The sequence below is a fragment of the Anabrus simplex genome, chromosome 1 (genome assembly GCF_040414725.1).
Source record: "Anabrus simplex isolate iqAnaSimp1 chromosome 1, ASM4041472v1, whole genome shotgun sequence".
NCBI classification, from domain to species: Eukaryota; Metazoa; Arthropoda; class Insecta; order Orthoptera; family Tettigoniidae; genus Anabrus; species Anabrus simplex.
This window is the reverse complement of record NC_090265.1, coordinates 363,740,160-363,762,397: the sequence shown is the minus strand read 5'-3', so window position 1 is coordinate 363,762,397 and position 22,238 is coordinate 363,740,160. Positions and strand designations below refer to the sequence as shown.

At 39.8% G+C, this 22,238-nt stretch overlaps 1 protein-coding gene and 1 non-coding gene across 4 annotated transcripts in view; both read left to right on the top strand.

Moving 5' to 3' along the window:
- The window catches only part of LOC136856800 (serine/threonine-protein kinase WNK2), a 179,095-nt gene that overhangs the window by 22,683 nt on the left and 134,174 nt on the right, over positions 1-22,238 (top strand). The gene's annotated exons all lie outside the window — the stretch shown is intronic.
- Positions 18,135-18,239, top strand: LOC136859332 (U6 spliceosomal RNA). Its single transcript, XR_011017716.1, has one exon. It is a non-coding gene; the product is annotated as a U6 spliceosomal RNA (small nuclear RNA).

Genomic DNA, 22,238 nt, shown 5'->3' with positions numbered 1-22,238 from the left:
TGGATACTGGCCGCACTACAGCTATCGAGCTCGGTACTAATTAGCTACTAGTGCTGTGAGTCATTTACGTGATTAAATCTCTCTTGAAGAACAGTGTTAATGAGAGAGACAACTAATCCTATTGCCTTCTTTCAAGTCAATCAATAGTCATATCCTAAAAAGCAGGCCAGTAGGATGTATAACAATCCTTAAGATTTCCCTGACAATTAAAGAAAGCAAACAAACAAAGGATCAAACAAACAGATGATGAGAATTTTGTCAAAAGAGTATCCACAGACCTGCCACCTCATTACCACCATGACCGCCGCTTCATTAACTGATGAATACCACAACATTCGACTGTTCCCATGAGTTCACGTGATACCTTTCCGAATCTCTGAGCGTCTCAATATATTTCTTGTCATAAATCACAAGGTAATATATAAAATAACGCAGTTTTAGACAACCTCTACCGTTTGAAATTATCTACTAAGAGAATTAAAGTAGCCCCATATAGTGTCCTCCTTTTCTTCAATCCTGTTTATAACTTTATGAGCAGTACGTTACCTAACACACCAAGTAGTCCACCAATCTCTCACAATCCCTGAAGATTGAAATTGTTTACGGTCGAAATTGCTCTGCTCTCAACCTATCTGTGACGGAAAAACATAAAAAAACAGCTATGTAGGTTGATCAGAAACAACGTGAAGCGGATCTATGAGCACTCGAGAGTTGGTCGTACTAACACATAACTTGAAAATAATAACGTGATATCTCTCGCCATTCTCGCTGAAATTAGCTAATCATATCGCTTCGCTGGCGAATTCAAATACGCTTTACACGGCGATGTTGCACGATGTTCACTATGATAGGGATTTGAACACCGACCTCCAAGCTGATAAGATCGGGCCTCAGATAGTATGCTACAGTGACACAGAGTGTTTGCGTTTGATGCTGATTTCTCGCCGTGGCATTCAAGCCTGTCTAAGCTACAGTACCTGCAGAGTTCCAACACCACCGCTCAAAGCCCATTTGAATTCGCCGGGAAGCAATCTAATTCGCAAGGATTCTACACAGGGTGATCGGACGCAACGTGAACCGGCTTGATGAGCGTTACAGGCTTTGTCATACTGATACATTATTCGGAAAAAATAATTCGAAATCTTAGCAAAAAATTATTATGTCTTCTAAAGTATGAATAATGTTTTTGAATGATATATGATAGTATACAATCATCTACTATGAATACATACATACATCATAATATTATAGACCGTTATGCCTTTCAGCGTTCAGTCTGCAAGCCTCTGTGAATTTACAAAATGTCGCCACAATTCTCTATTTGCAACTAGTGCTGTGGCCCCATTTACTTTTATATCTCTTATCTTTAAATCGATAGAAACTGAGTCTAACCATCGTCGTCTTGGTCTCCCTCTACTTCTCTTACCCTCCATAACAGAGTCCATTATTCACTCCACCACCGAAGCCGGTTTATGCGTAGAGCTTCATACATCGAGATCATTCCTAACATAGCCGTTATCTCCTCATTCCGTGTACCCTCCTGCCATTATCCACAATGGTTTTGTACCAGCAATCATTTTCGCAAGTCTGTTACTTCTTCTTGTTCTTCTTATTTATCTGTTTACCCTCCAGGGTCGGTTTTTCCCTCAGACTCAGCGAGGGATCACACTTCTACCGCCTCAAGGGCAGTGTCCTGGATCTTCAGGCTCTGGGTCGGAGGATACAACTGGGACAATGACCAGTACCTCGTCCAGGCGGCCTCACCTGCTATGCTGAACACGGGCCTTGCGGAGGGATCAGAAGATTGGAAGGAATAGACAAGGGAGAGGGAAGGAAGTGGCCGTCGCCTTAAGTTAGGTACCATCTCGGCATTTGCCTGGAGAAGAAGTGGGAAACCACGGAAAACCACTTCGAGGATGGCTGAGTTGGGGTCTGTTACTTCTAACTTATGAGTCCACCCAGCTTTCACTCTCGTAAAATAAAGTTGGTCTGAAAACAGGCCGATGTAAAGATAGTTTCGTCCGGGAGCTGACTTCCTTCTTACAGAATACTGTTGATCGCAACTGCCAACTCACTGCCTTAGCTTTACTGCACCTTCATTCACTTACTATATTACCACCCTGGAAGAACACACATCCTAAATACTTGAAATTATTTACCTGTTCCAGCTTTGTATCACCAATCTGACATTCAATTCTGTTGAATTTCTTACCCACTGACATCAATTTAGTCTTCGAAAGGCTAATTTTCATACCATACTCATTGCGCCTATTTTCAAGTTGTAAGATATGAATTAAGAAAATTTGAGACAAGTCACACTTATCCTAGATACAGGAAATCGTCATGACCGCGGATCAAATCATTCAACTTTGGTCCTTCCACTGCGCGTGTTCAGTTACTCAGTCATGAGTACATGTTTAGGTTAACCTTCAAAATTTCAGAGCGTTAACACCACTTTCCAGAACCCGAGATCTCTTGCCTGAAGTGGCATATTATGGATCCGCCCACATTTCTGCTCAGAAAGCGAGATATGCAGTATTAGTGAATAACGTGTTATATGTTCGGTGAGTGATGTACGACCTGCTGAGTGAACTGCTAACCTCAGGTAACACTCGAAGCGCGACTCCTAAATCATGTATTCATATGATGATGGGTTCATTTCTCACTTATGAAGCTAGGTATTAATAAAACGCTTTCATCTGTTTGTAGCCCGTGAGGTGGATAATGAGGCGCATCGCGCTTCGTAAACAAACTACGGGCTCCCAGGTCAAGGATGTACGATGTCATCCAACAACAAGCCATAATGTTTATGAATATGTTAACTTGAGATTCTTACTGAATGTCTAATTGAGTTAGATGATCGATCACTTAAACTACCTTTGAGAATTTTCAAATCTCCTTCTCAAGGGATGACATTCACCTTCTTATTATTCTGGTGTTTGCTCCTCGCAAATGTTTGGCGACCATCACGGAGCATATTTTTCTATTCTGTGTTTCTTGATTCAGAGTTTCCGTGTCGTAGATGTTAAACCAGAATCGTAGGTTCCATACCCAAGAGATGACATGATCAGTATTAATGTCAATGTGAATGTAAACCAGTCAAAAGTACCCTACTGATGCCCAATGAAAACTGACCTGCATCATATCGCATTGAAGATAAACAATAACAATGCAGGACTTGAAGACCCACCTGCCTTTTATTTCATCACCGACTTTCCACGTTTCGGCGCAACCAGGTCTAGTTTTAGATTTGGCCGAAGGTGTAAGGCCGAATCAGGTGCCTCTCCTACTGCAAAATTCTGGCTCTATCGAAAATTCCCTACAAAGTCGCCGGGCTTTGAATCCAGAACTCTCACGTTGGAAGTCAAGTTCCTATACCATTCGTCAGTGCAACTTTGCTTAGGTTAATGACATTTACAATCCGATATATCTAAAAAATTGTAGTACCTGAAGTTGCGAGAAAATAACTTTATTAAAGTTACCGCTATTACAACAATGTTAGTTATCAATCAATCAGTCCATCAATTACCACTGGTCTGTATTTAGAGTTCTCATCCAGGCTGGAAATTGCCGATCAGGTGTTTAGCTACTCCTATTTTAAACGATTTAAAAGAAGCTGGAAATCTATTTTCTCCAGTTTGTCCTCGTGATTTCCAATTTTTCATTATACCGTATTTTGATTTTTCCTACTTTTAGAAACTTCACTAAATATTATTCGTCTGCTAATGCTATTCCAAGCCATCTCTCCCCTGACAGCTTGGAATATTCCGCTTAGTCGAGCAACTCGTCTTCTTAGTCCCAACGGTTCCCAGTCCAAAATTTGCAACATTTTTGTAACGTTATACTTTTGTCGGATTCTCCCAGAACAAATCGTGTTGTTCTTAGGATCTTTTCCCGTTCTCGTATCAAGGAATCCTGGTGTAGGTACCATACATTGAAGCCGTATTCTTATAGAGGTCTTACCAGTAACTTACACGCTGCTCCTTTATATTCATACTTCATTAAGTATCTTCCGAAGGAATCGAAGTCTTAAAAATTAGCAATACACAAACCTCCATCGTGAGTCCGTTTATTTACTCCACGTAAGTACTACATATTTTTAAGGGTACCCGTGCTTAAAATCATATAATTTCTGGCATTGATAAATTAAGCGGTGACTCAACTAAATATGGTCAAGCGCTTTTAAAATTCGGAATTAAAAGTCTTCAATTATAACACCCGCTGTCATGCAAAGTCATTTTTAAGGAACGTGTAGAGGTTAAGAGTGGTAGGAATAGACCAAGTCATGAATATGGCTAATATATTACAGTAGTAATAATGTTATTGGTTTTACGTTCAAGTGAGTACTTTTCCCGGTTCTCCTATACTACGAAGTGCTGAAAGTTTGTCCCGCAGGAGTTCTTTTATATGCCGCACCTTGGTCTCAGAACGATACCCGTCTACCCTTTGAGCCACTCAGTCCGGCATACAAGAGTAGGTGTAGGATGGAGTAGTTACATACAAACGGAAAGGTTACACTGTTAAACCATTCCTTAGACTCACTGCCCGAGCAACAATAACAATCGTTTGGAAATTGACCACAGATATAAATCATAACACGAGGAATAATTTCATGCACGATTATTATGTTTGCGTGGATAATTTTTGTTATTAGATACCAATATTAAATGAATAAATATGCAAATAAACGTGTGTTAAACATAAGATAATACAAAGTATAATTAATATTTAGAGAAAGTTCAAATATCATGAAGACGATGCTTGATATGTTGTTGATATGGCTTGTTTGATATGGTTCGGAGTAGCATTAGCAGACGAATAGAAATATTGTAATGAAGGTTTCAGTTTCGAATCTTAGGACCATTTAACAATATTTATCTGAGCTGCAGCTACAGTTTACAAATTTAAACAGATGGGTTACCTTAAGGCATATTAATATTTTCCCATGTAGAATCACAGTAAAAGTTATTTAAAATATTCTCGTAAGTATTTTTACCCCATTCTTTGTTTGTCTATTAAATTAGAACATTTCGGGCAGACATTTGTTTATCATCATGGTTAAATAGTGAATCTAATTGTTTTTCTTATAAAATCACTATTTCAGTAATTAAATTGTTAAAATGAAACAGAAGGCGCCAGTCCATATGTCATGAAATATTTTAACTTTCCTGGTTAATCGAGCAGAGCCATAGCACCAAAATCACAACACTCCCAGCATGGAGTTGCATCACAGATTAGCGAAGTAGCAAGATGAGACTGCAGTACCAACACTCCATCATTATAATGAGTAACAAGGCACCCCACAATTTAACTCATTTGCTGACTGAGTTTTGGAATACATACGAATTAATCACAGTAGCTCACCTCAGCAGGTGTCAACGCTCGGAGCAACTCCCCTGGTTACGCGATATGCTGGCCATCACTCACCATCATGGGTAGGTTCACAATACCTTAATCTTCTATGTAACACTTGCTATTACCGACAAACTTCACTACGTCATGTTTTACTGAACAAAATAAACTTCTTTCCCCACTCCCTTCCGAAAAGTCTTCGTATACTCTCACAGTAATTATTATGTTCTCGTAAGTGTTTGTATGCCTTTTTCTCCTTCTCTGTACTGTTCTTTCTTCCGAACCAATGAGGCTTGCAAGGCCTTGGAAATCTTTTATTTCCACACACACCTTCCCTTTCGTAACTCTTCGAAGAGTCGGGCTTCTTTCTGTGTTTATAATCTTGTTGAATTTCTCCTTTCACCGAAGTACCACAATTGTTGTCTGAATGACAAATGGAGTATTTGCAAATTCGGAGGAATAAAGTAAGTTGTTCATGCAATCTAAGCTCTCTTTCACCTAGTCGTATTACGAATATTATCTGAAGGCAATGTTTGGTACGAATTTCCTTGCTTTCGTAATGAGAAGTAAAGCAGAAAAGAGCTACTACAGACGAGGCCACTGGCCAAGAACACCACTCACGTACAGGAAAACTGAGACGAAAGATTTAAAATATCCGTAATAAATTGTGCATTCATAAAGTTGAGTCTGAAAACTATGAATGATTCTCTATCACATCGTTACCATCCACAACTGGCACGTCTTCTTTGTTCCCCCAGATTTAGAATCATTGTTTTGGTATTCGAACGGGCACGAATTCTCTGGTCTTGTGATGAGAGTAACAACCGAAAAGAAAATGAGCTTATTCTACAAGTGCATTAACATTTCGGGTCACTGAAAGAGTCTAACTAACGGAAAATGTAATTAATTAATTAATTAATTAATTAATTAATTAATTAATTAATTAATTAATTACGTATTTAGAGTAAGAAGAGAAGAACAATCGCGTTGCCTGAGTTGATCACTTTTCCATTCTACTGGTAAAGAAATTAACTTCAACGCACTTGAACGTGTTTTCTTCTTCACTTCTTAAGACCTAATAGATTTAATCTGTGATGTTCCTAAGGAAAATATAGCTGTCGTACCTTGCCTGAGTGCAGCACTCTCTAACGATCTAGAAAAAAGCTATAACTATGAGTTTAGTGTGGGTTACTATTTATAAGAGCTGAAGAGTAGATTAGAATAAAATAATGTTATTGTCGTTTACTAACATACAGTCGTAATCAACGAAGTAGACCTTATAGTGAAATAATTTATGTACATGAAAACAAATTCATGTTTTACTCTGCTGTGCGCCAATGCTGAGTGCTACTGAATTCAATTATTAATTATCAAATTAACGAACGGATGTAAATGCGATGTTGCCGGTGCATATTCTTATGAAACTCCTTAATAAATAAGACATAAAACTAAAAGAAAAGTAAACAATCACAATAAATCAACCATAACAATAAGAGGAACAATGATACGTTTATAACTGCTGAAGTTTCACCGGGGCAGATGACCTTCGATGTTTGGCCCCTTAAAACAAGAAGCAAGAAGTGTCACTGGACGTACGTTAGTAAGTATAGAAACGTGGTTTATGAAGTGGATATTTATTTATCTGATAAATATTTCACAAGCTCAAAAGACTCATCACCTTGAATCAATTCATGCCCTTACCTGTGTCCAAAATGTGTTTTCCCAAACTGAAAAAAGAAATATTTTTTCTACAGAAATTGAAAAAGCACGAAATTGAGAAAATTTAAACTTAGAATAAATATTAGTAGGGTGCTCATGAAAATGCTGCTATACCTTGGAGCAGACAAATAGAATTATACATATATTCGAAGTAAAGTCAAAGGAAAGTCTGATGTGAAGTTTACGTTCGTGTATTTTCACAAAAGGCTAGAGAGTAAACTGATTCAGAATTTCTCCACTATAATAATCAACATTTGTACAGTACATTATGATGTGAAAAGCGAAATATAAAACATACTCAAATTCCAAATGAAACGTTTTAGCTCATAAGAAGTGAATAAATTGGTATGTATCTTCCGATATCATTTAAGTAACTTTCCTGTAAAAAAATTCGAATGGCTATTGTCGTGTTTCCGAAGGAAACCTTAGAATTAGTTCCTTCTTTCATTTAAATGATGTTCACTGTTTACTACTCGGTTGATACTTTCTGGAGTCAAAACTAAAGCCAAAGGCTAAGATAGAACTACACCGAAAGACCATAACAATAAAAAGAAGCAAGGCATTTTATAATGACCTTCTTTCTATATTCGGGTATGTGCTGACTCACAGAAGTTTATTGACTATGAAGGGTAATCAGGTGCGCAGACAAAACCTAACATGAAATATTGAACCGCCATTAGGATGTTTTCAGTTTACTGATTAAGACACAAACATTGTGTTTAATGTTGTAATGTGCTATAATTGCCATCAAGTGAGCCATTAGAGGTCGTAAAATACCAGCGAGTGGCCCATAAAGAAGAGTAAAGAAATAATTAGTAGAATGTATGTAAATAGCACTACTCGCTCTTTAGAGGGCTATTGGAACATGGTCGTAAGCGGAACTTAAATTTGTGACCACACATAAGTTGAAATGAACATCAGAAAGTAACGCAATTCCTTATACATGAAACGTGGACTTGTATTTCTGGTATAATTAGTCAAAATAATTGTGACATCACAAACAAAATGACGTGTTTGATAAGTTTGGAACCCAGTTTGATTGGTAGGCCTTACCTCACCCATGTACCAGAGAACGTGCTAATTATAATACAGCAAACAGGTGATTTTTCTTTTATATATATATAGGAACTCAGCATCCCAGAGAGCTTGAAGACATGGTGAAATGAGAAAGAGGGACGGACAAACAACGACAAAGGGTTTGTTGCCACTAAGATATATAAACCCTCAAAATGAAGAATGTAGCCTACAGATTAGTTTCATTTGATAGTAATTAACAGTGAGTGCAAATAATATGCACGAATATGATTCATTCGCTTTTATTAATAATGTCCATGTGTATGAATAATAATAATAATAATAATAATAATAATAATAATAATCTCATTGGCTTTACGTCCCACAAACTACAGTACTTTTACGGTTTTCGGAGACCCCGCGGTGCCAGAATTTATTCCCTTGGGAGTTATTTGACGTGCCAGTAAACCTACCGGCACGAGGGTGACGTATTTGAGCACCCTCAAATACCACCGACGTGAGCCAGGACCGAGTCTGCCAAAATGGGGTCAGAAGCCCGCCATCATGTGTATGTATTTAAACAAATTCATACTAATTAAGAAATTCGCCAATGTGTATGCATTTACCCCCTAATACCGTTTCGTAATACGAAGTCGGGGATGAGGTGAGATGAAAGTATATGCCATGTTTTACGGCCGGATGCCCTTCCCGGCGCCAACCTTAACCGAATTGAATTGAATTGAATTGAATTGAATTGAATTGAATTGAATTGAATTGAATTGAATTGAATTGAATTGAATTGAATTGAATTGAATTGAATTGAATTGAATTGAATTGAATTGAATTGAATTGAATTGAATTTATTGATCATGATTTACATGCCACTGAGACTGAAAAGCCCCTTTATGCAGCGTCTTCTTATAATACAATGCAGATTTATGAGGAGCTAATGAAGATGAAATGAATGGTGGTGTACTAAATTGGACAAGGAGGTGGAAGGAATCAGCTTAGAAATGAAAATGGGAAGCCACAGAAAACCATTCTCAGGATAGCTGACGATGGGGTTCGAACCCACTTGCTTTGCTTCATAGCCTTGGCTCCATAGCAATAGCGCATAAACACACACGGCCACTCCGCTCAGTTATTAATAAATTCGTCAACTTCTTTAAGAAAATATCAAAATGAAATAATCTAACTTGAGAAAAATATGATATGTGTCATTGAAACGATTTCTGGCTACTCTGTGGCCGATCAAGTGGCTGCTCGGTTTTGGAGATAAGGGATTCAAACCCCACTGTCGGCATCCTTGCAGATAGCTTTCCGTGTTTTCCCATTTTCACACCAGGCAAATATTGGGGTTGTACCGTAATTAAGGCCACGGCATCTTCCTTACCACTCCTGGCTCACCATCTGTGTCGGCGCGACGTATAATAAAATGCTCTGGGAAATCCCAGATTATTTGATATCACGACTCAACCCTGTCGAACCCCACTGTCAGTAGCCCTGAAGATGGTTTTCCATTTTTTCGCATTTTCACACCAGGCAAATTTAGGGGCTGTACCTTAATTTAGACCACAGTCGCTTCCTTCTCACGCCAAAACCTTTCCTGCCCCATCGTCGCCACAAGACCTATTAATGTTGGTGCGACGTAAAGCAATTAGTAGGGGAAAAACTTTAAATTTAAATTGTGCTATTATTACCAGTCACTGATCCTCTTCATCCGCACTTTCGTGGATAAAAAGTGTAACTAGTATGGCATGTGATTTTTTTCTAGAATATGTTCCACGCACATGTCACATTTCAAAATAAGACTCAGAGTCTACTTAAATGTGGCAATCTGTCTGTCTGACAGTGATTATAGGAAATTACATGAGCGGACGTTTTTCAAAGGAACACTGCACTAATTGAATAACTATATGCTGTAATAACCATCACCTATTTGGCCAGCGGGAGATATTTAATACTCGGAAACCTTTTGATGTTTCTAAGCAAAACCGTTTAGTTACCATTTGCTTCAGGGATAACATTCTATTTTCAACCATCATTCACGTCAAGTTATGCTTCCACACGTCTATCGCGGAGAAATGCACGCCCCTGAGATAAAAAAATGTGTCTTTATTGCTGAGCATAGGAAAGCAAAGTCATCTCCACACAGGCCATGAAGGCTCTTGGATGATGGAAAGTAAGTGCTACCATGGTCCGTGATTTCGCTTTGCTCCCAGGAATTAACACGGTATTCATTTTTGCTTCGTACCTCTCCGGAAGTGGAAATCTCGTGTTTTTTTCAACTTAGACTTATTTGAGAATTGAATCCACACCCTTTGAGATGAACCGAGCTCACCATTACCATCTGGGAAAGGCAAAACCTATAGTTGTCTTTCAAGTGTATCCTCAATCTTGTATTTTATTATTCAGAGTAAACATATAATGCATAAGATAGACAAGGGATAGTAAACCGAGCGAGCTGGCCGTGCGGTAAATGACGCGCAGCTGCAAGCTTGCATTCCGGAGATAGTGGGTTCAAACCGAACTTTCGGCAGCCCTGAAGATGATTTTCCGTAGTTTACCATTTTCACACCAGACAAATGCTGGGGCTCTACCTTAATTAAGACCACGGCTGCTTCCTTCGAACACTTAGCTCTTTCCTATCCCATAGTGGCCCTAAGACCTATCTGTATCGGTGCGACATAAAGGCAGTTTTGTAAAAAGGAAAAGGAATAGTAACACATACAGGCTACCAGTTAAGATGCCATTTTAAGTCTGTGGCATAGGAAGCTATTTTCATTCGGTCCTTGACATCCGGAATTGTTTGTCTGTTTGTATGTGTGTGATGCCCATTCAAATCTGAGAGAGGCAGAGGTCTGAAATTTTCAACATACGTGAGCACGGCATTTTATCGATCACTCATGGCTGTGCCAAAGAAAAATTCTTGCTCCAAGAAACGAAGTTGTCAACGTTATCAACAAGCGAATTTTACAAGAATTACTCGGTTCTCTACAAATTTCCAAGTCTATCGACACAACATGTACATAATACAGATGAGACTGTCAACTGCACAACAGAGCTTCTGAACAACTTAGAGTCACCCACGACACGAACATCTTGGGGTGAACGATTTTGGCACCGAATATTCTTCTCAGGAATATGAATCCTCCTTCCTTCTGCAACGGAATATGATTCTCAGTCAAGAAATTGATACCGAATACATTGAAGCCACCATCGTGACTGGTTATGCCGCGGATGTAGTATTCATTCCTCGGATTCAAATGATCTCTTCGAATTTAGACATCTGAAGTTCCCCCATTTGTTTGAGTTTCGATATGCACATCAACAAGGCACAAGGGCAATCGCTAAAAGTTGTAGGACTCGATCGTCGAAAAAGGTGCTTCTCTTATGGTCAGTTGTAAGTGGGTTATTCAAGAGTTGGAAAGGCAAACATGCAGTACATATTAGCTCCAAATGGAATATTATTTGTATCATACACCAACCCGGTACATCTCAAACATTGGAGTTACAATATTTTAAAAAATAATGTAATTAATGCAATTCATGTAAAAACAATGAGTAATAATAAATATTTTTAATCTGCTTTAAAATAAATGGTTTTAAATATATCGAGCTGTTGAATTAATAAACGCAAGTGAAACCGCGGTTACATGCTATTTTTAACGTAAGTGCGTAATTAGATCTACTTCGAACAAAAGAAAGATGGTAAATTCACGTCCTCGTGCTCCTCTAGGTACTACAGTTTCGTCCAGGCGCATCCGCAAGAGAAACTAACTGACCGTACATTTCAACATGCTAGCTCTTGCCAATTTGAAATGTTAGACAGGTGTGGGAATCGATTCTGGGCCCCTGAAATCGACAGTTAATAGCACTAAACGTTACAACTATGGAGGCGCTTTGTAAAGTACACATAACATTAACTCATGGTAATAGAAATGAATCACAACCCTAGTTTTAAATAAGATACAGTCAAACGCTCTCAACGTTTCTAGATACAGCAACTATCCCTACAGGATCGTGTCTTCATTATTTAAATGAATTCATAATGAATTTCTCCTTCATCCACAAAAATGTTCAATATAGCGTTTCGAGCAGAACACAATAATAATGACAACTAGAAAGTAGTAATTATATTTTCATCACAAATGACAGCGAATCGAGAGTAAGTGACCGAATCTCATTGTGGCGGTGCAAATAATAGCAGGGTAGAAGTCGTGTAATTGACACTGAGAACTGCCACAATCATAGATTTGTTCGCACAATCACTGTAATTTCAAATCAATCTAGCGATGTTCGTGCTGTCTTTATTACCGTCGTGCAGACCTCCGTCACGCAAGCTTTACTCCGACGCAGTGTCGAATATGGTATCTAGTCTATGTAACAAATGATCCCTTCGCTTCATGAAGTCCGAAGTCCTTCAGCTTTTATTGATAGCAGAGCTACAATATAAAAAAGTAGACATTTTTTTACTTACTTGAATTTTTCTCATTCCCCATCCTGAGAGGGTAGAGCGGGCCACCTAAGGGGAAACAGCCTCTTCCTGTTCAGGATATTTGGGATTGTTATGGTGATGAGTAAAAGTAGATGGTTGAAGGGAATGTACAGATTAGTGAGTATTGCAGGGGAAGAGCTAAGGTGGGCTTTCATTCTTTTATTTTTTTAAAAATAAGAATACAGTTAAATACATTTGTACACACAGTACATGTATAATTGCGTGGATATATGTAAGAATAAGGTATATCGTTGTTGAGCCTAGGAAAACCACTATGTGATAATATTTCAGCTTAGAACTCTGACCAGAAAGTTTCTGTCATCTGCATGACCTGGATCAACGAAATTTCGTTCTAAGTGATACGTGTGCTGCGGGTCAGTATTTCTCCATTCAACATTGTCACATAACGGTATTTCAAGGCGCAACGACGACATATTCTTTGAATTTTTGTCCTTGAAAATAATATTCGTACAAATTATAACCATTATTCCAAAGGAGTTGAGAGGGGATTCGATGAAGTGAGGGCCTCACAGAGGGGCATGAGTCAGCTCGGATAGCAAAGGATGTTGGCGGTCGAAGATCAGACGATGGATCTTTGAAATAGCTTGAAATAATTTTGTATTAGGGAATATGTCGTACACGTCTGAGATGGAGCTGAAGAAAGTTGATGACGAGTCGACGTTTCATGGATAGAGGTGGTCGATAGAGGATGGGACTGGCTAAACGATGAGGCTGTAGGTAATGGGATTCTCGTCATCATTCTTTTGACGAATTTAATACTTATATGTATGTAGGACTTGCCCGTTCTAACTATCTTCGACAAAGTAAGCAAGCAATATTATTATTGTAATTGATTATACATGGGAGATAAGGGGTCTTATTTTCGGTGCTGGTGGGGACATCCTTTCTGTGGACAAGGAGGGTTCTAAGTCAACTATGCTTGTATGACCAGGAATATAAGAGCCATTTTAATGGTAATATTGAAGGATTCTCTTCATATTTTGAACAATCATTTATATCAAAGTAAATGGGTTATCAGCTTGTATTCGGGAGATAGCGGGTTCGAACCCCACTGTCGGAAGCCCTGAAGAGGTTTCGCGTGGTTTCCAATTTTCACACCAGGCAAATGCTGTACCTCAATTAAAGCAACGGTCGCTTACTTCACATTCCTAGCTCTTTCCTATCCTATCGTCGCCTATTTGTGTTGGTGCGATGTAAATCCACTGGTAAAAATATTCACAGTTCTATCCCTCCAGGCAAACAACTCAATATTAAAAACATCCTACGGATATGAGCTACGAATTTTAGGTGAATACAATATAATAAAGTATGAGAATGTATTATTTATTCCTAAAAATTGCAATCCTTTTCGTAATCATCGTTATCCGGTCGATTAGATTAGCAGTTTGTCCCTTTTTTTTACCACTGCAAGCGGTAATGTGAGTCAATGCAGAGTTTCACTAACCCTTATAACTACATTCGGTATGGACATTATTCAAAAACTAAAAAACGCCAAGGAACACATTACAGAAATAGTTATGTAAATAAGTTAATTTGGATAGGATTTGAATCAAAAAAGAAGCAAGTTAAGAAAGAAGCGATTTTAGGTTGTTTTTGGGGAACTGCATTTAGGACAGAAGTGATTTTTGAAAAAAAAAATTCTAGATTGATATAGATATACAAGACCCAAAATTTGAAAATTTTCCGCGCTCTTTGACCCTTCAACTTTTAGAACAATTGAGGAAATTGCTTTTTTACGTTTTTCGTAGTATGGGGGACCCATTATTTTTCTGCTAAGAAATGTTCTTAACATCAAAACATTGTTTCACTATATTCTTTGTAACGTTGGACCTCCGTTGTCACCACATAATGTAAAGCAGGCGCCGTTCTCTGTGGAATTAAACCGGCATTGAAAAAATAATAATGCCAATAAAGGGGTGAATGTCCTTTACTATTGGGCTATTTTTGAAAGCTGAGTATAGTGATCCATCTGGTGAAGAAGGAGAGTATTATTTCATCAACAGAGCGACGGTTTATTGATACAAAACCTTTCAGTATTGTCAGAACAGTCGCAGTCATGGTCGGTCCAGTTTCTCTTCCGAGGACACAGAGCAAAGACTTCGCGAAACACAAAGATTCCCTGCAGTTTGCCTGTTTCGAATTGCAAAAACTGAAATGATACCATATCTAGATAAGATGTAATCTAATGTGATGATTGACAAGAGGAAATCTTGATGGGGAGATGGGTATAAACTTACAGTATTGAGCCTAAATATGTAGATTTCTACTGCACTCAGCTTTAGTTCACTGAGTATGTATTCATGAGATTCATAATATTATAAACACAAAAACACTTTAAAATAACACTTTGACAGAAAGACATGAAATATTTTACTCTAGTGTACAGAATGAGTGAGGAAAATGCGTAGCATGTATCCTAAAAAGAGCGGGGTCCAAAGTGCCCCTAGAACACATTACAACCTCGTTTAATTTTAAGCATATTAACGAAATGTTTATCGTCCCGTTTAGAAGAGGCGTAAGGCAGCTCCACCTTCCTCTAATGTGAATCCCACAAATAGTAGACAAAGCACAATAAACTGGGCTGCCGAGCGGAGAATGTGCAGACCAACTGGCCAGTGGGGGGCCAACTATGAGCCTGTAACTAAGAAATACGGCTTCAAGAACACATGCGTGGAATATGTTCCAAATTTATTTAGAGGTGAAATTAAATGTCAAAAGTAATTTCTCCTATTATCTTCACACAGCATACTGCACTGCTTAGGCGATGGTGATTAGTGTAATAAAGGTTAGTATTCTCGTATTTAGTCCTGTCAAGAGTAAAAAGGAAGACAAATCCGGTATGATAATGATCCATTCACGACCTGTTAAGCTCTGAATTGTGTCCTATATCTATGACTGCCTTTCTTCTTAGAGGCGTGGTAGTCGAGTAGCATCGTTATTGGCTTCCCATCCGGGTGATAGTGGCTCGAATCCCGTCTATTGCACGTGTGATTTTTGAAACTGAAAATACCCGATATGGTTCGGATTCCACGTAAAACTGGAGGTCCCAAGGATATAATCATGATTCAACAATCACCTAAAATTATTAAATTTATTGCTTGCGTGTGTCTTACTGTTTAAAATAGTAAACACCAATAACACTAGACTGAAATCGAAATAGGTAATGAAAGAGGACACATGCTTCGATAGCAAAGATACTTTTTCCACCACTTTTCCCGCACCCTGGACAGGTTAGAGTAGGTAAATTAACCGCGCATATGGATTGGCCCTTCCTGACGCCATCACTATATGGATAAATGCATCCACCGTTGCGTATTTCCTTTATTTATTTATTTTTTGCTACTGGCTTTACGTCGCACCGACACAGATAGGTCTTACGGCGACGATCGGATCGGAAAGGACTAGGAGTTGGAAGGATGCGGCCGTGGCCTTAATTAAGGTACATCCCCAGCATATGCCTGGTGTGAAAATGGGAAACCACGGAAAACTATCTTCAGTGCTGCCGACAGTGGGATTCGAGCCCACTATCTCCCGGATGCAAGCTCACAGCTGCGCGCCCTTAACCGCATGGCCAACTCGCCCGTTTTGCGTATTTCCGTCGTGACTGGTAATGTGCGTATATGAAGAGTTGTGTACTGAGACAAACACAAATATCCACTCTAAGAGACAAATGAATTAACCAGATGCAGCTGAAATCTCCAACACAGCCGGGAATCGAATGCGGGACCCTTTGTACTGGATGCCCTAACGATAACTATTCGCCCAAGGCAGCAGATCACTGTTCTCGAAGTGAGGTCTATAAATACAGTTTAATGAGCATGTATCAGGTTGAGGGATCATATATTGGAACATTAATGGTCAATGTGTCTGGAACAGACGACAAATATTATGGATGTGAGGATCACTGAGGCGATAAGTTACTGAGACGTGACGAACTTCTTCCTTAGGTACTTTGTTTCGGACCAGTGATCACTAAACATCGTCATTAAGACAAGTTAATACATGTTAAGTCTTCCAACAAAATCGACCATAGATGATGTGGAAGTAACCTTCAGGCGGTATTTCACCTTACCACGTATTTCCTGTCTGTGGAAACACCACACGTTTTAGACGTTTATATCAGTATCAGAATAAGAATAACACCTTCATTTCGAAGGCTATACGCGAATAAAGATCATATGTGTTATTACGTTTAAAGATAATGGACTCGATTCCAGATGTAGTCGATGACATTTGAGGGTGTCTAAATGTGAGGGGCCGATGACCTTCGATGTTAGGCCCCTTAAAACAACAATCATCATCATCATCATCATCATCATCATCTAAATGCAAACATCAACGATTCGTTCAATAGCGACCCTTTAAAAAACTTCTTTGTGGAATTCGGAGACAGAGACGGGCCTTCAAAGATATGTTTTAAGCAATTAACATTATTATAGTCCTAGTTTACGTATTTCAGCGTTTGAATTTTGTAATGAAATTCCCCAGGCAAGGCGGTTAAAGGGTATCAAAGAACCACAGCAAAAGCAATCGTTGTTTCATTATTCGAACTAGACACTGTCCAGTATTATAACATGCCAGTTCTGCCAGCGGAAACTAAGTTTTTTTTTTTTTTTTTTTTTTTTTTTGCAAGTTGCTTTACGTCGTATCGACACAGATAGGTCTTATGGCGACGAAGGGACAGGTAAGGGCTACGAGTGGGAAGGAAGCGGCCGTAGCCTTAATTAAGGTACAGCCCCAGAATTTGGCTGACATGAAAATGGGAAACCACGGAAAACCATCTTCGGGGCTGCCGACAGTGGGGTTCCAACCCACTATCTCCCGAATACTGGATAATGGCCGCACTTAAGCGACTCCAGCTATCGAGCTCAGTAGGCTTTATTTATCTCACGACTATTCGTCATTAGAGAATAAAGAATTTAGACTGGTATGCATAATAACATCACTTCAATGATTTCATTCGTCTATAGTCTAATAGCATTTCCACTGAAAAGTAACGACTACATTTCTAACTAACAATCACAACAACTTCTAAAATTTAGAATTAAAAAAAACGTTATCAAGAAACCAAGAACAGTTTCGGGAACACGAATATTTTTAGATTTCGAAATAAAACGTATTAGTTTTATGTCGCGAACAATACTGTCCTGAAAAATAAGTATTCATTTCTAATAGAATGCTTCCTATCCGACTCCCTGGATGAATGGTCAGCGTTGAGGACTTTGGTTCAGAGGGTCACGGGTTCGATTTCCGGATGGGGGTCGAACACAGGCCGTGATCGGGGATTTCAAACGAGTTTGGTTCATTCCTGTGGCTCGGGGACTGGGTGTTTGTGTTTCTGCCAACACTCTCCTCTTCATATTCACACAAATATCCCACTATCAAAAACCACAGGAACATTCAGTAGTGAATACATCCCTCCACGTAGGGTTGGCATCAGGAAGGGCATCAGACGGTAAAAAGGGCCAATTCCTCTTGTGCGACACAGATGTGGGAAAAGCGGTAGAAGACGTAGAATCTCTCCTGTGTAACAGCTCATGGACTCGTTTCAGCAGTACTTGGAACGATACATAGAAGATTAGCATGGCCCCTGCGCAAGGATGACGCGCAAAATCGTGAAGCGTTCCACATTTTTCTCCGCATCTGTGGTGTTGTGGTTAGTGTGATTAGTTGCCACCGGCCTCCCTCCCCCCTACCCTGGAGACCTGTGTTCGATTCCTGGCTCTACCGCGAAATTTGAAAAGCGGTACGAGGATTGGAACAGGGTCTACTCAGCTTCGAGAGGTCAACTGAGTAGAGGGAGTTCGATTCCCCACTCAGCCATCCTCGAAGTGTTTTTCCGTGGTTTCCCACTTCTTCTCCATGCAAATGTCGGGATGATACCTAACTTAAGTTCACGGTCACTTCCTTCCCTCTTCCTTGCCTATCCCTTCCAGTCATCCCATCCCCACAAGGCCTCTGTTCAGCAAAGCAGGTGAGGGCACCTGGGCGAGACACTGGTCATCCTCCCCAGTTGTATCCCTGACCAAATGTTTCACGCTCCAGGACACTGTCCTAGGTGGTAGAGGTGAGATTCCTCGCTAAATCCGGGGAGAAAAACCAACCCTGGAGGATAAACGGATTGAATAATAAATCAAATATACCAGCTCGTCGCATTTCTCGAAACTAAATTAACATTCAATTTGAAAATATGAAATAAATTAATGTGAAAATGTGTAATCCCACGGTGTTTATTTATGGGAATTCAGTAATTTCAATGAAATATTTAATGAGTAACCTGAAGTACTCAGTTATTTCATCTCATCCCTTGGCTTCATACAAAGTCTGCATCAAACTGGATGGTGTATGGATATTAACAGCAAATTTGCTGTGTAACCCTTCTATTCACAAGAATTTTTGCGTTCGGCAATGATTTCAATCGAGGTCCACTCAGCCTATGTGATTCGAATTGAGGAGCTATCTAACGGTGAGATAGCTGCCCCGGTCTAGAAAGCCAAGAATAACGGCCGAGAGGATTCGTCGTGCTGACCACACGGCACCTCGTAATCTGCAGGCCTTCGGGCTGAGCAGCGGTAGCTTGGTAGGCCAAGGTCCTTCAAGAGCTGTAGTGCCATGGGGTTTGTTTTGGTTTTGGTAATGATTTCAAGCTTCAGTTCATATATAAATTATGTATTCAAGGGAACGAAACGCTAACAGCGTTCGTCGTGACTGCGGAACTCATCCCAGAAGTTCAAGTTCAAGTCCGGGACGATGCATTAACAGCAGTTCAAAATCCAACACGGTATAATTAAACTATCCACATTTCCTAGTACAGTAATACTGTGAGCTCATATTAGAGAGGTGCATGGATTTGTTGACGTACACAGGAAGAGTATTAAAAGTACCTTAACCTCTGTCTGGTTTTACCGCCTTCTGGCACAGCACTACACTCCACCACACAAACATACAAACACACGGCAGGCACAGCCCACCGTGGTCTGTATTCCCTGACTGTTGATATCGTATCTACTGTATGAAGACATATCACTTCAGTTGTTTGTGGAATGTGATCCACAGGGACATGACTTACCATTTCAAAAATACTGCATGCATTGGCCAGAATTCGGACCGGTGAGCAGGCATGATCTAGTAATAAGCTTTTCTTTCTTTCTTTCTTTCTTTCTTTCTTTCTTTCTTTCTTTCTTTCTTTCTTTCTTTCTTTCTTAATCCGTTTACTGTCCAGAGTTGGTTTCTACCTCGGACTCAGCGAAAGATTGGACTTTGGGTAGGAGGGGTAAGAAACTGGGGAGGAGGAACAGTACCTCGCACAGGCTATGCTATGCTGAACAGGAGCCCCGTGGGGGATGGGAAGTTTGGAACGGATAGACAATGAATGGGGAAGGAAGAGACCGTGGCCTTAAGTTAGGTCCCATCCCGACATTTACCTGGATGAGAAGTGGGAAACCACGGAAATCCACTTTGAGGATGGCTGACGTGGGAACCCTCCTCTACGCAGTTGACCTCCCGAGGCTGAGCGGACCCCGTTTCAGCCCTCGTACCACTTTTCAAATTTCGTGGCAGAGCCGGGAATCAAACCCGGGCCTCCGGAGGTACCAGCTAATCACGCCAACCACTACACCACAGATATACATAAGATAATTCAGTAATTACAAAGAAATATTTAATGGGTAACTTGAAGTAATTATTTATTACATCTCTTCTTTTCCGACAATGTATAATTAATCTACCGTATTTTTGTTTGCACAGTAACACCGTGAGCTTATTCTGGAGAGTTACGTGGATCTCGTTAAAGAATTTATTGACGTAAACAGGAAAGGTATTAAAAGTATTGGCATGTCACTTAGTCGGCCATATTACTTTGGCTTTCTTGAATAGGTCCACTGCCTCCCAGATGAAACAGCTCCTTCAGTTAGCTTTGCGAGTCTCAGTGAATCCCGATAGTGGGTTCAATCACGGCTGTGGTCGATGGGAATTAATGTTTAAGTTGCGAAATTTCTGTTATTGGCTTCCAGCACGTCAAGGAATTTCTGAGAAACTGGTATAAGATTAAAATTTACATTGCATTTATTTACTTTTTTTTTTTTACACATTCTGGAACCTAAGTAGCAAAAAGACCTGCTGCGTCATAACCAGAGCCCCTTTTGCCACCACTTTTCAGAGTTCAAATTGAACACTGAAGAAAACTGAATTGAAAATCATTTTCAAATACCTAAAAACATGCATACAATCAAGATTTTAAAAATATTCATTTATGGAATTCTGAAGTCTACGCCTCCACAGCCAGGCGCTGTCCTGATGAGAGTTCAATTCGGAAATTCCAGCTTTCTCCTCCCACGCAGCAGGTATCATTTCACCTCTGGCGGTAGTGCCATGTGTCTCAAAGGAGCGAGCCATTCCTAGAAAGAGCGTGTTTTATTAGCTTTGGACGTCATCCACCGCATTCCTGCCTGTATACAGCCGTCGTGCTGCAGTGGTGGGTCATTAAAAGCTCTGAGGTTCATCACCCTGTTGAATAATATTAGCAACGATTTATTTAATGTAATATTCACCGACATTTAACGGTTCATGTCAGCTCTTTAAAGTGCGACGAGCATACTGATACTCGTTTGTATACGGCATATCTACAGATAATTTGAAGCCGGTTCTGGTACTGATTCATTTCGATCGTCATTCTAATGTGTTTATGGGTGCATGAAACCTGTCTGAGAGGCAGGTTCGAGTCCCCACACAGTCGGTTGGCCCTTAATACGACGTACCTAATAATAATAATAATATCCGGCTTCTTGTTCAGCGTACTGACCTTCGGTTCAGAGGGCTTCCAGTTCAATTTCCGGCCGGGCTAAAAATGTTCACCGCTTATAGTTAATTCCTCTAGGTTGGCGACGGGATTTTCGTGATTGTCTTTAATACATGCACGCTAGAGTGAATACTGCACTCCACATGCAGTTAGCGTCAGGAAGCGTATCCGGTGGTCAAACTGGGCTTTTTCACATAAGTGTTGACCCTAGATTGTTGAGAAAAGGCCGGGAAAGAAATAATAATGTTATTGGTTTTACGTTTTCCGCACACGCCGAGGTGCGATAGGATTTCATTTAAGTGCCAGTAAATCTATTTGAGCAGCCTAAAATACGACCGGATTGGGTTGGGATCGAACCCGCCAACGTAACCCCAGAAAGCTAGGGATCTACCGTTTGAGCTACTCACTCTGGCACGGGATACGTGCATCAGCAGATTACAATAGTGTAATACAGTAATTGTTCTTAGTATAGTTTTAAATTAGGTATGAAAATTTATTTTTTCTAAAGACTCTGATGAAATGAAATGGCGTATGGCTTTTAGTGCCGGGAGTGTCCGAGGACAAGTTCGGCTCGCCAGATGCAGGTCTTTCGAATTGACACCCGTAGGCGACCTGCGCGTCATGATGAGGATGAAATGATGATGATGATCTGCGTTCTTCCGTTTCTTGGTTCGATATATTAAATTATGTTGAGTGATATTCTACAAATGTTATGCCAATTATAATTTATTACTTATATTCCACACATATTACCATACACGTCACTGTAGAAAAACTGCTTTGCATGATATAAGTTTCGGCCGCATCCGGGTTCGATTCCCGGCTCTGCCACGAAAT